The sequence below is a fragment of the Ischnura elegans genome, chromosome 6 (assembly GCF_921293095.1).
Source record: "Ischnura elegans chromosome 6, ioIscEleg1.1, whole genome shotgun sequence".
Taxonomy (NCBI): domain Eukaryota; kingdom Metazoa; phylum Arthropoda; class Insecta; order Odonata; family Coenagrionidae; genus Ischnura; species Ischnura elegans.
This window is the reverse complement of record NC_060251.1, coordinates 117,158,105-117,175,483: the sequence shown is the minus strand read 5'-3', so window position 1 is coordinate 117,175,483 and position 17,379 is coordinate 117,158,105. Positions and strand designations below refer to the sequence as shown.

Genomic DNA, 17,379 nt, shown 5'->3' with positions numbered 1-17,379 from the left:
AAGTTAAGTAAAATGGGTTAAACTTAAATATTTCTCTGAGCTCTGGGGGGGTTTTAGCCCCCCAAAACCCCCCCCACGCAGCACCATTGATTGAAGCAAACCATTGTCATCATTTAAAGAGAGATAATTTCTTCTCAAACCATGGGCGTACCCAGCGAGGGGCAGGAGGGTGTAGCCACCCTCCCCATGGAATCAAAAATCGCTGAAGTCTTTAAGCAAAATCAGACTGGATTTAGTCGAAAGTTTTCGACAATTCTTTAATATTAGTTTAAGGCATGTAACTAAAATGTTTTTAGGCAAATAATTTTAAAAACTATTAAAGTGCTGTTATAATTTGTCTTAAAATGTTGGTTTCATTCACCTTTTCCATGATAAAATGTAAAATGTTACAACTTGAATGACCATGACTTCCCCCCCCCCTATTTTTGATCCTGGGTATGCCTTTGTCTTAAAAATTAATCAAATAACACTGGACGGCAAAAAATAATTTTTTTTTGAGCCCTGATACCATTCCTGCCGATTCTTCTGCAAAATGACCTCCTGAATCTAAATATGACATCTGTTTTCCTCCATCTCCCACCATTTTTGGGGGAAAGTCCTTCCTCCAATTTTCATCATTTTGTTATGATTTGGAGGAATGAAAAGGACTCTTTGGCATTTATATATCTTATTAGGTTTTTGAGAGGTACAAAGTTCCAATACATGATCATTTATGGTAAGGAGATAGATTTGGGGGGATTAGTAATTGGGTCTCCATTTTTCTGGGTCACATGGCATCATTATAGTTCTACCAACATCTAGTTCTATGCATTTAACTAAAGTAAAAAACCAAGTCTTCATCTTCTGTAAAAAGTAATTTCAGTGTTGACTGTCTTATACTTCAGGAAAAGATTTTTATGCCCATTACAGAGAGATTGGCATCCATTTACACATTATCTGGTGCCATACGTCAAAGTAGTTTGACCAAATACCAAAGATTTGGTTCAACTACTGCAACAAGTGGTGCAGCAAACACTTGGAGCCCAATTCTAGAGCTGACCGAGCCAACTTGGCAGCCAAAGTAAAATGTATAAGCAGTTTTAAGAATGAAATGCTTAATTTTCAAGTCATTTCACCGCAAACATAGCAGAAGCGATGAGGATGATTTTTATATGAGAGTGGCATAATTACACATTAAATTGCGGTAATAATCACAACTCATGCCCACATACTGACATTCACTTGAAAAATGCCGGAGTAGAACAACTTCTCCTGTTTTACACAATTTAAACGACTTGGAAAATAAGGATCCTTGTCTAGAACACCGAAAGAGTCGACCAATATCCATGTCATCGCTAGAGATATACCGAGGGAAGATAATGGCAACTTCAGTATACATAATTGATTTGGGAGGCTGATATGTACTTTGTGGAACTCTATGATTAAGGAGAAAGAATACTTTCTAACTCCAATTGGAATATAAAAACTCAATCTTATATTTTTTGTGGAATTTGAAAGAATTAATTTTCCTCTTTCCTTTTTCAGCTGCGAAAGCAAGAGGATTTGCCGTCCAAGCCTGAGCATGCGAGGCTTTGCGTGTAGTAAAGTGAATCTCCCGAGCTATCGCTAAATATTTTAATTATTGTTGCTATGCTATGCACCAACATATTTTTATTATTACGGCTGGAGGTTACAGGGGATTTCCACCGGGTCAGGTTCTCCAACTCCATCTCGGCCAACATTTCGATGGGTGAGTTGTCCATCATCTTCAGGTACCTTCCACAATTCTATACGCCGGGAAAGCGTACGATCATTCTATTATTACTGCTGTTTCTTGCTGTTACCTATTTCTTTAATTTGGGGGAGGATGATGTAAAATGGAAGCTAGGAATTTAAAAAAATACGTGAAAATTTGCGAAATATAGGTAAAATTGAGCATTCTTAATGCGTTTTTATGCAATTAACGTAGGCTAATTCCTCCCAAATCTAACTCTTTATCATAAGTATTCATGTTTTAAAATTTTGCGCCCCTCAAAACCCCTAGAAAAATTTAAAAGCAAAAATAGTCCTTTCAATTCTTCCAAATGACCGAAAAGTGATAAAAATTGAAGATGGGAGCTGCCCCGAAAATGGCAGGGAAAAAGGAGTTCATATTCGGATTAAGGAGGCCATTTTACACAGAATCAGCAGGAATAGTGCCGGGGCCGATTTCCATGCCGTCCAGTGTAATCCATACTTCCCATTAATAATACTAATTCGAATCTTCATTATTCAATTCTTTTCACTTGAGCATATGTGTATACATATATGTATATGTATGCATATTGACTGTGGAACATCATTTATGTAGGAGCTTATGCAATGGGTTGGACCGGAGGACCAGTGTCAAAAGGAATTGATGTTTTAGGCACAAGATGATTTTCTCCAAACATAGCTACGCTATTGCAAGATCAAGAGGCCCTTCACTCATTACACAAGGGGTCCTCCATTGCAGGGTAAAAATAAAATCTTTGCTTAATTTTTGGAAAATGTGTCTTTGTATTTAAAATTTCTACAAACTTTGAGAATATCAGCACCATAAATCACTATGTGCTTTGTCTAGTTGCATAATATGTTATGTGAGAGAAACACTAAGAAGGAATAACATTATTTGTTCCCTGGATTAACAGTTTTTGATCAGAGATTTAAGTACTGTAAATATAAAGTTATATTACCCACACATATTTATTAACAAAGTAAGGTTTCTTACCTTATGCACCTTAAAATCATACTGATATTTACATGCTGGAAATTTCGTGTCTACATCTTCATTTTTTATTTCACATAAGATATGCATAAAAATAAAAAATGTTGAGGTTAAAACATCATTACAATTGGTGATTGTTTTTTGGGTTAGTTCCGCATTGACTCATTTTTTGGCTCAGGTTCTGGTGCGTTTCAGATCCTGTCTTCGGGTTCTTGAACGTGTTGGAACGGGAACTGGAACGCGCCGGAAACTGCCTAAAAATGAGTCTATGCAGAAATAACCTGAAAAGCAATCACCAATTTAATCACCCTGGAAGCCTCCATAACAATATCATCACAATTGATTTCATGCAAAAATCATTCCCCAAATGTGCCCGTTATTATCCAAGGCATTATCTTCATTTAAAGTCTCAATTACTCAAGTATTTTATGGTACCACTTATAAAAAACACGAGGAACAATAACAGATGTGCAAGTAAGGGTAGATGATGCACAATGCATTTTAAGCTTGCATGGAATGAATATCATGCAAATTGTTTTTTTTTTTCAGCCATAACACCTGCGGCCACTCGACCCAATGTGAAATTAGGGGAATGACACCTGCCCCAGCACATCATAAAAATGGTATGAGATTTGTTTTCACAAATTATTTTTTTTCTTGGCACACATTTTTTATATCACAGCATCACAACAACCATACACTGGCTCAGGGACTATATTATTTTATTTTTTATTTTATTTTATTCTCAAACCACACCAGATACAGCTCTTATTGGCCATTTTACACCGGGGTGTTCAACAAATGTAACTATTAAACGTACACAAACGACCTTGCCCTGGACCGGGGAAACCTACCCAGGTGGGACCCGAACCCGCAACCTCTTGTTTGGCAGGCGAGGATGTTACCCCGCCGCGGCCGGCACGCTGAACTCACGCCAGAGTAACTTAAGCCTTTGCTTCAGCACTCAACGCATTCATGGAGAGATGTTTCAGTTCCTGATGTACTCAGTAAACTGACTAATGCAGGAATATTTTGATGGAATCAAAGAAGCATAACAAAAAATTACCAACAATAAAGCTTCTAAAAACTTTAGACAGTCTCGGTGGCAGCTGGGTCTTAAGGGCCTGCCAAACCGAAGGCCGTGGGTTCAAGTCCTGCCTGGGTAGGTTGCCCTGGCCATGGTTGTGTGTGAAAGTCATTGTTTCATGTTATTTCCCCCATTGTAAAAGGCATTAAATGAGCTGTTTTTGGGGCAATGTAAACAAATAAAATAAATATGTCAACCTTTGTCATATTGTTTTGAGAAACTTAACATGCATAAGACCTTAGGCTCAAAACAAGTAATTCATCAAAACTTGAGGAAGTAGAACAATTTTACTATTTGGCGAACACTATAAAGAAATACAAATTCAGCTGTAACAATATCATGGAAGGAATAGAATTTGCAAATGAGAATATTATTCCCTTCTTTCACTTCTATCTCGTAGCAACCATTACAAGGTTAGCTTACTTCTAAAGCTCTCTCTTCGTTTTTCTCTTAGTTTACAGTGGGATCTATGGATCTAATTTTTGTTACATATTTGTTGCTTCTATTTTTTAATTAGCACCATACCCAATTTCAGGTCCCAAATACATAATATGTTTAATAGAAGTACCTATTGTTGTAAATCATCCATTCAAAATTGTTTGTATTTGTTTTTGTACATTCAAACTGTTTTTTTTTCATGTAAAACAAGGGTATATTATTTCTCCATTATATTTTCGTGTTGATTGATAGACATCTGGAGGAATGATCCATTTTCTTCATTGATAATGCCTTGTACGCCTGTGAACCAGTTGGATGTATTCATGCCTCAATCAATGAAGATTGCCCCTACTTGCAATAGTACATCCAACAAGAATGATTTTTGTGAATGAAATTGCCGCTTTTTTCCTCTGAATGTTAAGGTGAAGATGATGAGTCGCAAGTAGTCTCCATCCCTGGCTCCCGTCGGGCACAGAAAAAGATTGTTCATGGTGGTTTATCAACCGTTGATCCCAGTGGTATTAATACCTACTTCTCATAATTTTCATCTGGTGCCTGTTACTGTATGTTATTTTTGTTAGAGTAGAATGTACACGATTTCCTTCAATATTCAAGCAAATAATTTTTTACTTTCACTCAGGGGTGTACTTCAAAATATTGAACCAAACCATTACCATCTCTTAATATGAAATAATTTCTTCAGCAACCATTAATTTATGAATGATCACTGCCTTTTAAGCAACAATTACCAGAACAAAATATTTTGCAAAAAGATATACTTTATCTCTAGTACTTAATTAACGCAAGTAAAAATTTATTTACTGTAAACAGATATAATAGGTATGGACCTATCATGCCTTTCACTAATACTTTTGGTCATCTTAATAATTTACGTTGCTGTTCTGCCCTGTCACCTGTTCATTTCCTTGCAGTACATCAGACTAAACATGCCTAACCCTATGAAAAAATTGTATAAACCTGTTTCAAAATTTTATACAATCTTATACATACATTGCCATGGCAATTGCATAAATTGTATAAAATTTTGAAACAGGTTTATACAATTTTTTCATGGGGGTATGTTCTGTAATGAGACACATAATTTCTTGCTAAATGTGTTGAAAGAGTTGAATCCAAAATCATTTTTCTATTGAAAGATAAACATGATGTACTAGCTGTAACAAAATTGCTACTTACATGGTACTGCTACTAGGACTTGATTTCTGGTAACAGGTTTCACGGAACAGGTTATTCAGGGGTTCATTATTCCCTCCAGAAAAAATTTAATGCATATGAGTCATGGTTTTTGGGCATTCCTCCGCGTTGTGTTGGTCATGGCAGTTTCTCCAGTTATCCTGGTGTCATCTTCAGGTCGGAAGTAGTGATGCATAAATTTTGCCATCTTATATAGGAACTTTAGGGAGCATAGGACGGCTCTGATTGGTTGGATCTCAGGTGGGCTCTGATTGGTCACTAATTTTGAAGACCCTTTTCCACCCTTTTTTGTGTTGGCTAATGTGTAGCCGTCTTCTCTGTTGCAGTTCTCAGGAAGCTAAGTTATCTTTATAGCTGTGGGGATTAGCCTAGGATAGCAACAGCTTTCATTATGCAGGATTTAAGCTTATCGAAATCCACAATGTGGCAGGGTTCTGACCACACGTGCTCCAAGACGGCGGAAAGGCGGAACTGCTTCTTCTCCATGGTGCGTTCATGTTCCCTTTATGCTGGTTTAGATAGATTGTTACCTCTGACCTGAAGGCGCCAGCAGGATGGCTGGAGAATCTGTCGTCACCTATGTACAACTCAACATGGAGGAACGTCTGAAAGCTGAGACTCATACGAGGAAATGCCATGCAAACCTCATATATAAATGGAATACATGCGTCTAAAATGTACAAATGGAAAAGCAGGTACGGAGTGTTTCTGGTAGCAATAACTACATACTAGAATGAGTCGATGATTTGATGGGAAATAGTTTTCATGGTTCTATCAATTTTGGTACACCATTCCTCTATAGAGTTTTTAAGGAATCTATCATAATAATATCTTTTTTTAATTTTTCTCTCATGCTGTTTTAGATACTCTGCAGGTGTGTGCAGATTCTTATCCTCCTCACTTCTGAAGGACCAACCCCTTCCAGAATCGTTGAAGCCATCTCCCCTCCAGAAGCAGCTAAATTTTTTTTAATCATTCCTTCTCTCGATGCAATCCAAAAGGAATTAGTGTCCTGGACCCTTTGCTGGCTGTAATTTTGGCATTTTTTTGTGCTCCTGAGCAAATCCAAAATGCAATTTCCTAGTAGGCTTAGTCAAAAGACTGGAACCATTGCTTCGTCCTACTCATCGCGTCACTGCAGAAGAGACTTGGCTTAAATAGCCAAGCATTCTATGATTCATCATGAAAGGGTGTTTCATGAATGGTAATTATAGTTTTCCTGTCAGTAGAAATGGTTCATCCAATTTTGGTGAATCGTTCCTCTATTACGTTTTACAATAATTCCATCCAAGAACTATCATTTATTTTTTATATCCTTTTCTTTTGGATACTCTCTAGGTGAGTGCAGAATCATATTCTCCCCACTGCTGAAGAAATCTTGAAGACTGCCAAGAATTTTTAAGTTGTCTCTATACTCCTGTAGAAGCTGTATTTTTCCTTTCCATCATTGCTTCTTTCAATGCAATCTGAAGGAAATTGGTGGATCTGGTGGGCTGGACCCATTAATGGCTGTCATGTTGGCATTTCCTGATTCTCCTAATGAATCCTAAATCTCATTTGTAAGCAATCTTAGGAGAAAGATTGGAATGGTCGCTGCCTCCTACTCGTCAAGTCACCGAAAAAAATAATCAAGATGAAGTAACAACAAATTTACTTTAGAGTATTTTAGGCTGTTTTTTGGGCAACCCAACTGCCTCCAGGAATGTTGGCACCATTTCATTTGTAGATAACCCAATACTTTCATGGGTTGTCTTCTCACTATGATAACCTTGATTTGAAAATTTTCTTACACTATTGTTGGCTATGTGAGTTATTCCAAACTTTTCTTTATTTTTAAATGTAAAACTGTATTTTATATCCAAAAATATATCTTGTTCTCAGATGGTCTCATGTCGACTTTGTGCCCTTATCGTTAGCTCTATGTGCTAGGCATTGAATTTACTGACGAGTCTAAGTCTACGATTGATATGTGTTTACTCTTGATACTGAAGAAAATTATTAGCTTGAGCACCTACAGTTTTCCTTATAAAATATGTTGTGCTGATGCTTACATTAGTTTTTGATTGAGAATATTTTTCAAATTAGTCATTTGTTGTTTCCCCTAATGAGAATATCATGCCAATGTATTGATGGACTGATATGTCCACAGGGGCGGATCCAGGATTTTTTTCTGGGAGGGGCACAAGCAAGGCCGTATCCAGGATTTTGTTCTGGGTGGGGCACAAGGATACCTCGTAATACAAAACGAAGGTAATGATAATGGGACCGTATTAAAAATCTTGCATATTTTTGAGGGTCTGGGGGGGGCACGTGCCCCCCCCCTGGATCCGCCTATGTATGTCCATAATAAAACCCAATGATAATTTGGATGTCAAGTTCTAGTAAATATCTAATATTTACTGCTCTTAAATAATCTGATTTTATACCATCCCTCCGTAATGACACTGCCTTTAAGTAATCTATTTGAAAAAAATTCTTTCTCCAGATGTGCGTGTACTGTAAAGTATGATTTAATGGTAAGTTTTTGTACAATGCTCAAAAACATAATTAAATGTACATACACCTAAATCTCTGTAGCATCTGCTGGTTTCTGTTTGTTCAAATGTGATTGATGGGATGGTAGATTTTTTTTCAAAAAATGTTCTCCATATTTGCTAGACTTGGAAAAATGCTTTCAAACAATTCTCTGTCAACAATATTTGTGAAATATTCCACTATCGTATCAGCCTCTCATTAATATAAGGCCACATTACCCATTTAAAAGATTTTTTTTACCAAATTATATACTCTGTAAACCAAGTATGTTGCCACAGCATTGCAGCAATGTCCCACCGCAACCTTCTGGGAGTTGCTACAATGTAATGATCATAGAGGCCGACGAGACCTAGCTACCGAAGCTGGAGTCAAACTCCAGAAATATAAGCCCAATCGGAAATTAGATTAGCCGATGGTATATAGCCGAGGATCTGTGGCTGAGTTGGTCTACATTGTGTGTGGTTGTTGCGGAAAAGTTCTGGGAGGGTTTGAATCTGTAATTATCAAACATTTTTTTCACTTTCTAAAAGAGAAATCCTGAAAATTAACGTAATCTTAGCAGATGACTATACAGATGTTCAAGAAAAAGTTAGTTATGAATTTTTTTACACCACTAATTAAGTTATTAAAATGATGACTTTATCTACATTAGCACATTTCTAAAAAGATTCATTCATGGGGAAGAAATGATAAGGGGAAGTGAGGGTTGTTGTATCCTCATGTATTTTCGGCTATGTCAAACCTCCGTTGAGTGTTATTGCTACTCATAGTAATTAAAATTCTCATAAAATAATAAGATCCACTCATATTTGAAATCAATTTGATAGAACCCTAGAGTTAGAAGATAATAGTAGGGAACTCTGATAATTAAAAATTTGTTATCTTTATGTAAAACCAAAAATATATGAATGAAAAACATATACATGAAATATAAGAGCCCAAGTTTAATTTTTAATTGAGATAATTAGTTTTAAAAGTCTGCAAAGGAGCTTCGGCCATGTCCACGAAGACAAACGTATTTCTATTGGCTGACGCCGCGTGACTTGTGAACCTCATGAATGTTGCGTGAATATAGTAGGGGAAAGAGAAAAAACTCAAGGGGGGGCACAAAATATATATTGCATTGTCTTTACTTTCGTCATCACTGGTCAACAATCCTAGGATTGGTTTGACGCAGCTCTCCACTCAGTTCTCCTATCAGCTAATCTTTTCACTCCTACGTATTTCTTCTCTTTCACATCTCTCTTTACTTGTTCCATATATTTTGTTCGAGGTCTTCCTTTTCCATTCTTGCCTTCCACCTGTCCTTCGACAATTGTCTTCATCAGGCCATCATGTCTCAAGATGTGGCCTATAAGGTTGTTCCGTCTTCTTATTAAGGTTTTCATGAGGCTTCTCTTCTCTCCTACCCTTCTTAGGACTTCCTCGTTACTAACTCGGTCGATCCATTTGATTTTCATCATTCTTCTGTAGCACCACATTTCAAAGGCCTCTATCCTTGCTTTCTCCGCTGCGGTCATTGTCCATGCCTCACTTCCGTATAGGAGCATACTCCAGATGTAGGTTCTTATGAATTGTTTCTTTACTTCTATATTTAAGTTTCCCGCTGTAAGCAGGTCACTCTTTTGGTGGAATGCTCTCTTCGCCTGGGCTATTCTGCTGATAATTTCTTTCTTGCTTCTCCCATCACTAGTTATCTTGCTTCCCAAATAACAGAATTCATCCACCTCTATCAGTTTTTGCCTCCCTATTTTAATGTTGGTCTTGACTTCTTCTCTTCTGCTGCATACTAAGATCTTGGTTTTCTTCGTGCTTATTTTCAGTTGATATCTACTCATTACCCTACCCATATTAACAAGAATATTTTTCAAATCCTTCTCTGTTTCTGCTATAACGGCTATGTCATCGGCAAATCTTAGCATGCTAATTTTTTCTCCATGGATATTCACTCCCAATTCCTTTTCTTTGATTTCATTAATGGCTTTTTCAATGTAAACGTTGAAAATTACGGGTGACAATGTACAGCCTTGTCGCACTCCTTTCTTAATTCTTGCTTCTTCACAGCTGGGCCCTGATTTTATCACGGCTACTTGGTTTTTGTATAAACTGTGGATGATCCTTCTGTCATTATAAAGAACCCCAATTTCCTTTAGGATTCCAAGCATTGTGCTACAATCCACGTTGTCAAATGCTTTCTCTAAGTCCACAAACGCAACGAATGTTGGCTTGTTCTTTTCCATTCTCTTTTCTATGAGCAGTCTTAGGGCCAATATTGCTTCCCTTGTGCCTTTGTTTTTTCTGAATCCAAATTGGTCCTCATCCAAGTACTCTTCTGCTTTTCGTTCTATTCTTCTATAGATGATCCTTGTCAGTATCTTTGATGCATGTGTAGTAAGGCTTATGGTCCTAAAATCTTCGCACTTCTCCGCTCTTTTCTTTCCCGTCATTAACACTGGTGTTCTCATTAATTTTTGCTTGGATAAATATTTTTTTCCGATTTCAATAGGGGCACCTGCTAAGATGCTCTTCATATCCTCACAAGTGCATTCCACAAAAAGGGGTTCCTCGATTATTATCAATGATTTATTTAAAAAGTTTTCATATGCAAATTCACTCAATGAATGGGAACTATATGCATAAGCAGATACAAAATGACGTGCAATACTTTGAACTATAAAACTCTTTCCACTGTTACTGCTTCCACAGAGGTACAAGCAATTGATCTTTCTCTCCTCTTCGTTAAGTATTGTTTTAAGCCAGTCAACAAAAACATGAGGAGAAATAGTATTTCTAGGAAACAGTTCAGATATTGCACTTCTGCTGTGGCTACACCCATCATTAGCACATGATAACAGGTGTTCAAATCTGTTTTTTCTTTCACTTACAAGCCTATCTTTTATGTACAATTGAAAAGCGAGAGTGGACTCTCGCATTAAATTAGAACCATAATAGGCCAACAAGTTTGTCCATTCATCGGCATCTGTGTTATCGTACAACTCACTCCAAGTCGTCGCCTGGTATTTCCGGATCAGCTCACTTAAAAGTCTTGAACCGCTTTGAGGGTCCCGCTTCGCCATCCACAGCTTTGGGCGATGCGGTGGACACAGCCCTCTTCCGCGTCAACTCCAAAAACCGGCGACTCTGAGTCTCGCTGTGATGCTGTGATAATGGGTTGATGGCGATGTACGGCACCCAATCGCCGAATTTGCCCCTTATCGTTTCTTCGGGTTGAGTACGGCAACGCGACGCGAACTGCGTCGTCTCCTTTCTTCTCAAACTTCACGTTTGATTGTATGAATACACCGCTGATGAGGACTAAGAGATCCTCCAAAGGCAATTCCAAACGATCCAATGATTGTATTAACGAATCGGAAGGTGTTGATAGAGCAGACATCGTATCCGGTGTGTCCTCCATCGGCGCTATCTTTATACTAACAATGAGGATACAACACAATGGTCTATATTCCTTATGGCAATGAACTTGACCTCAATTGCGTTATAGTACTGCGTAATTACCACATGGGCGCCCGCCCTCAGCCGTGCCCGTTCCCAACCGTGCCGTCCTCAGCCAGTCCGAAACCATTATATATTTACTTTAATGTAATAAAAAATGATCGAGTCACAGGCAGAGTATAAGAAAATTTAATTAAAAGTGATCATTTGCATGCAAAAGACAATACCATCTTATGATATGAAAAAGTTACAATTGTGGTTTTGCAATGTTCGGCAATATGGCTAAACCCGCAAGGGAGGAGGGGGGGGGGGCGCTTTCCCCATCTGTATCCGCCAGTGCAAGAGATAATGCTTGAAGAATCCGTAAACACATTGTGTTCTTGGAAATAGTGGCCAAATGTCTATCATCTCGGCAAAAAAAAATTTAAATTTTGTTATGGCTGATTCCTGAAATGTACTGACATTATCAAACAAGACTCTGAACAATTTTATTGTCTCAAAACGAATCATTTCATTGAAATGAAAATTCTTAAGATGAAATTTTTACAGTTTTGAGAGAGACAGTAATCACGGCAATCACCGTGGATGCTTTAATTTGTGGACACACCATCGTTAAATCCTTTATTTATTACTGTTTTTTAGTTTCCGGATGTAATGAAATAAATGAAAAAATTGTGCTATAGATATATCTGTTTTCTTGCCCACTAGAGGGAGGGAATTCGGGGTTTTCTCCGTTTCTTTTAGGAGTAGCATTAAAATGTCGTCGGAACAGCATTTTTTAAAGCAGAGGCCGTGCTTTGGTCATCTATGTCATTGATAATTCTTTAAGTCAGTTTCGTGCAGTAAAAAAATGGTTAACAATTGTCATCAAAATGAAAGGGTAACTCAGAGATGGGGATTTTTAATTGAAAATATCCGTAAGTTCACTTATATATACATCTGAGTTACTTGTACAATCGATTGTACAGTGGTATATTACTACTAAAAGTTTTATGACACAGTGTGTGGCACCACTTCTGCTTCTCAAGGAAATTTCAATCCTTTCATAGTTTTCTTCTGCGCTGTGCAAACATTCCGCTTGTGAGTGAATATATATACACACTCGATGGGAAATGTTACTTTTTAATTGCAACTATATCATTCTGCTTCAATTAATGTTGGATTAAATGATTATTTTGTCTGCATTTACTGTATGCTTGCCCTAGTTTTCACTGTGTGGTTACATCTTGTGCATTTAAAGCCAACCACTGCAACGGAAAGGGTCTTCGAAACCCTCCACCCAGCCTTAATTCCAAGCTGCACCCCTGGTGTGGGGGACGGGGTAACAATCTGGTGTGCTACGCGCTAACAATCTGATGTGCTATTTCAGGTGCTATAGGCAGCGCAGCGGTACTACTTTTTTTTTGGAACGACCAGCTGCTGTACCAATGGCAGGCACCCGCAACGATTCCCTCTTTGCTGCTTGTTTATCTTGTCTGAGGTCAGACGTTGAGGTTTACGGGATGTGCGTATGAATTGCAGGGCAAAGTGCCTTGTCCCCTCGGGCGTTGCTGCTGGGCGACTTCTCTCTCTGGGAAATGAGGCTTAAGGGTGTGGACAACCGCTTTTATTTGGACCTCGGAGTGGACGCCAATGCAACTATACACTGCTGCCATGCAGTGAGTTCGCACCATTGATAAATTTTGTGTTTCTCATTTCAAAATTAAATCAAAACTAGAAGCATGTAATTGGTGGAAGGGCTCCATGTTAATAATGAAAGACACTTTGTTTCTTCCACAGGTTTATAAAAATATCTATTTTATTATCGCTTTCCACTATTGCACCATTATCAAATGCAGGAAATATATGGTGGGGGCAGGTTTATACATACTATGGTATTTAATGTTAGGGAAGGGGGGGAGGTTTGGTTTCAAGCTGGGAGTGGTAATTCCTGGCGGGGGGACACAGTTTATCAAGTGGGTTGTGTCGGTGGGGGATTTGGACGTGTGATGAGTAATAAGGGGGATGGGTTGGGATAGGTCATGTCATTAACCATGCTTCCATTTGTAGCTATTTCCTGAATTTCTAAGGCATCCATCCGCCTTCCTTTACTGGTAAAATGGAGTATTTTTGGGTCAAAACTACTTTGGTACCCCATTTCCTAGAGGTGCCGGGTGAAAGCTAACCTTGTTCTTCTATCTATCATCTGCAGTTATCCTCGTTCTTCCAATACACCCTGTGTTCCTCATCCTTGTCTTGAAGTCCCATTCCGTTTGGCCGATGTAGCATGAATCACAGTCAATACACTTTAATTTATAAATGATAGATTTTAATTTGGGCTCAACAACATCTTTAGCATTATTTAACATTCTTCCCAAGGTATTGTTATTATAAAAAGCAACCTTTTATTTATTTTTAGGGATAGCTTTGGTTACAGTACATATTTGATAAAGGGCCGATGAAAGGTATTTTACACCATTTTGTCTCACTTCCGCCTAAAGTCATAAATGAGTTAAAAAGTCGACGCCGATGAATGGCTTTTAAACCTCGGCTAACACAAAGCGCCGAGTGAAATCACGACGAAGATTGAAATTTAAATTGAGTGTTTGCGGTAGTAAGTTTCAATGACAGTGTCGTTGGTAGTTGGTCCGTGATCCTTTCATGAATGATCACGGATGCACTCCGATGTCCACCAGGAGTAGCACCTTGGTTAACTCGACATATATTCGTAATGAAAAGGCGGCTGGCAGGAGGTCCGCAGCCGCAATCACAACCTGTCTGCGGTGTTCTCCTCAACGTATAAGAGCGGTTGGGTGGGGCGCACTTTTGACACTCCTGCCAATATCATAACAGCAGTCACTGCAGGGTCGCGAGGAGCTGGTGACGTCAAACATTGGCGCAGCGAGGGCGGGGATTTGGGGGTTAAAATCCCCACCAGAGCTCAGATAATTTTTAAGTTTAATCCATTTTACTGAATTTGATTGATATTACTAATAGAACAGTGCAATGATTAATAAAATATCTCTCAGAAAGTCGTAAAACTCATCATTTTGAACCGTTCATCTTAAAATTCCGCAATTTATTTCTCTCATACCTACCGCTTATCCTAGTGGGTATTCCATACCCCCACACACCCCGGTATTAGTTGCACCAAACCTCCCCCCCAGCCTTAATTCCTAGCTGCGCCCGTGACGTCAACCACTGGGGCGATGCAGGCGATTAAGCCTGCGACGGTGCCACATAACAATGAATGCCTCGGAGACGTCTCACCATGCACTCGAATATCTCGAAAGTCTTAGAGACGTAATCTTCAAACGTTCAGAAGATAATTCTTTACATATTTAAACGCCGTCAACCCCTCCAATACTTATTTTTTTCGGAAAAATAGGGTGGTTTCATACATTTTTTTATTGCCTAAACCGAAAGATTATTATTCCTGGAGTACGTATTTCATGCTTTTATATTTTTAAATGACGATATATATTTTTCGCAATTAAATGAAAAGTGAAAATGTTTAAGCGCGCGAAAACGCGACGGCTAATTGTTAGTATAAATGCCGGGAAAACTCCGTGTGACGTCGTTATGGTTCCCGCTGCCGCAAGTTAGGTGACCTTGGGGCGAGACTTATATCGCTGATACGACGCAGGATGCTAGCAGATAGCAGTGTACCCTGCTAGCTGGTAGCGCTTGGCTTAAATAAGGCTTGTTTAATACGTTATTAAACGAAAAAAACTTTCCGACCTTAGCCAGTTTTATTAGGTGATTGTTAAGACATGTTTCCCTGAGCTCTGTGCCTCATGCGTGCATTGGTAATCTCAGACGATGTAAAACTCCTATCTACTCTTATAGAAACTAGGTCCCTTTGACGCCACGTGGAGTGGCATTGCATGGGGGCCAATCTGGCCTTTTTCAAATGCGGTTAAAATTGAGAATTGACATTCGTCTAAATTGGGATTTCTATAACCAAATAATTAGCATATTATGAATACACTAATGGTGGGTAACGAATCACAATCAATGCCTTCCGTTTTATTTGATGATGGAAACTACCCTATTCTGAAATTGCGGCTAATAAAATCGCGACATTTAATACGGAATCCTTATTTTTAATGGGTCATTATTCATCAAAAATTCAAAGTAATAATGATCGAAAAAAGCAGGGCGGTCAGAAGCGCCATATCCGTTCAGACAATATCATACTCGATAAATTCTAGTTTCGATATAAACATCCCAAGTAGGATAATGCAATTAGGACACAAATAGCAACGCAAAACTGTAATGTCATGCTTAAAATTACATTGAAGCGCAAAAAATACCTTAGAGGTTTTTCTAGCTCTCTTTCCTTGCAAAAATATTATCCAAACGACACCTTATATCATGCAAAATAATTACAATTTTAATAGATTTACCCAAGGAGATATCATGAAAATTGGACTTCAAATATCACATCGTTACTATAATATCATACTATGTGAAATTTCAGTGATGAGCGTGCAATAAATGACTTAAAAGTTATTCGCGCTCTTGTCCTTGGAAATCCGTTTTTCAGACTATATCATAAACAATTAAGTTAAGGTATGATAGTTCCATGTAGTTTAGGATCATGACATTTGGACACAAATTGCAAATCGTTTCTCTTAAATTGTACGCTGAATTTCAGTCCTGAGGTCGAAATAAGTGAGAAGTTATTCGAGCTCTCTTCCTTGGTGATCCGTTTCTAGACAATATCATACACGATAACATTAAGGCAAGATAGATTCATCCTATTTAGTATGTGTAAATTTGGACACAATTTGCAAAACATTACTGCGAAAGTATGCGCGGAATTTCATTGCTGTGCGAGAAATAACTCGGGTGTTATTCGTGTTCGCTTACTTTGAAATCCCATTTTTTTGCACGATTAAATTGAGGCAAGATAGATTCATCCCAAAATCATGAAATTTTGACACAAAATGCAAAACCGTTACTGCTAAATAAACGTAGAATTTCAGTGCTGTGCAAGAATTGACTCGGAAGCAATTCGCGCTATAATCCTTGGAAATAAGTTTTTTCAAACAAAATCATACACGGTAAATTTTAGTTAGGATAGATCTATATTACAAATGAATAAACGCGGAATGTCAGTGCACGAAATAACTCAGAAGTTCTTCGCGCTCCTCCCTTGGAAATCTGTTATTTAGACAAAATCAACACGATAAATTTCATTTAAGATAGATCCATCCCACTAAGGAGCATGGCATTTTGACATAGAATACAATATATAATGCTGTAAAAATACTCGCAGAATTTCAGAGTTGTGCAGTGCACATAACTTATAAGTAATCCGCGCTCTTCTTTGCTTTTAAATGTTTCTTTGAATCAAACAACAATTTTAGTTGAGATATTTCCCATGATAGCATCCCACTTAGCATCCCACTTAGCATCATGAACATTGGACACACATTGCAACTCTTTACTGTAAAATATGCGAGGATATAATCCATTATATAATCCTTAGTGGAATGGATTTATCATAACTGAATTGTATCGTGAAAGATATGGTCTAAAAACGGATTTTGAAAGGAAAAGATCACTTTGGAGTTTTTTTTTAATTCAGAACACTGAAATTCCGCGTGTAATTAAAAAATACGATTCGCAACAGGGTGGTTTCCAATTATTTTTTATTACCTAAATCGAAATATTATTACTCCTGGAGTACGTATTTCACACTTCTAGATTTTTAAATGACGACATTTATATTTCGCGATTAAATGAAAAGTGAAAAATTTCAAGCGCGCGAAAACGCGACGGCTAAGTACGAATTCTGGGAAAAGCCCGTGTGACGTCTTTCTGGTTCCAGCTGCCGCCTCTGTGCCTCATGCATGCATTGGTAATCTTTGACGATGTAAAACTCCTATCTACTCGTATAGAAACTAGGTCCCTGTGACGTCACGTTCAATGGAATCCC

The 17,379-nt window shown here is 38.1% G+C and overlaps 1 long non-coding RNA gene across 2 annotated transcripts; it reads left to right on the top strand.

Annotated features, from left to right (window-relative positions):
• Nucleotides 1-3,311: 3,311 nt before the first annotated feature.
• On the top strand, nucleotides 3,312-7,350 carry LOC124160515. Of its 2 annotated transcripts, none has more exons than XR_006865174.1 (3): nucleotides 3,312-3,348; nucleotides 6,329-6,669; nucleotides 6,804-7,350. It is a non-coding gene; the product is annotated as an uncharacterized LOC124160515 (long non-coding RNA). The 2 variants fall into 2 exon arrangements; XR_006865173.1 differs by lacking the exon at nucleotides 3,312-3,348 and adding an exon at nucleotides 5,820-6,160.
• Nucleotides 7,351-17,379: the final 10,029 nt, after the last annotated feature.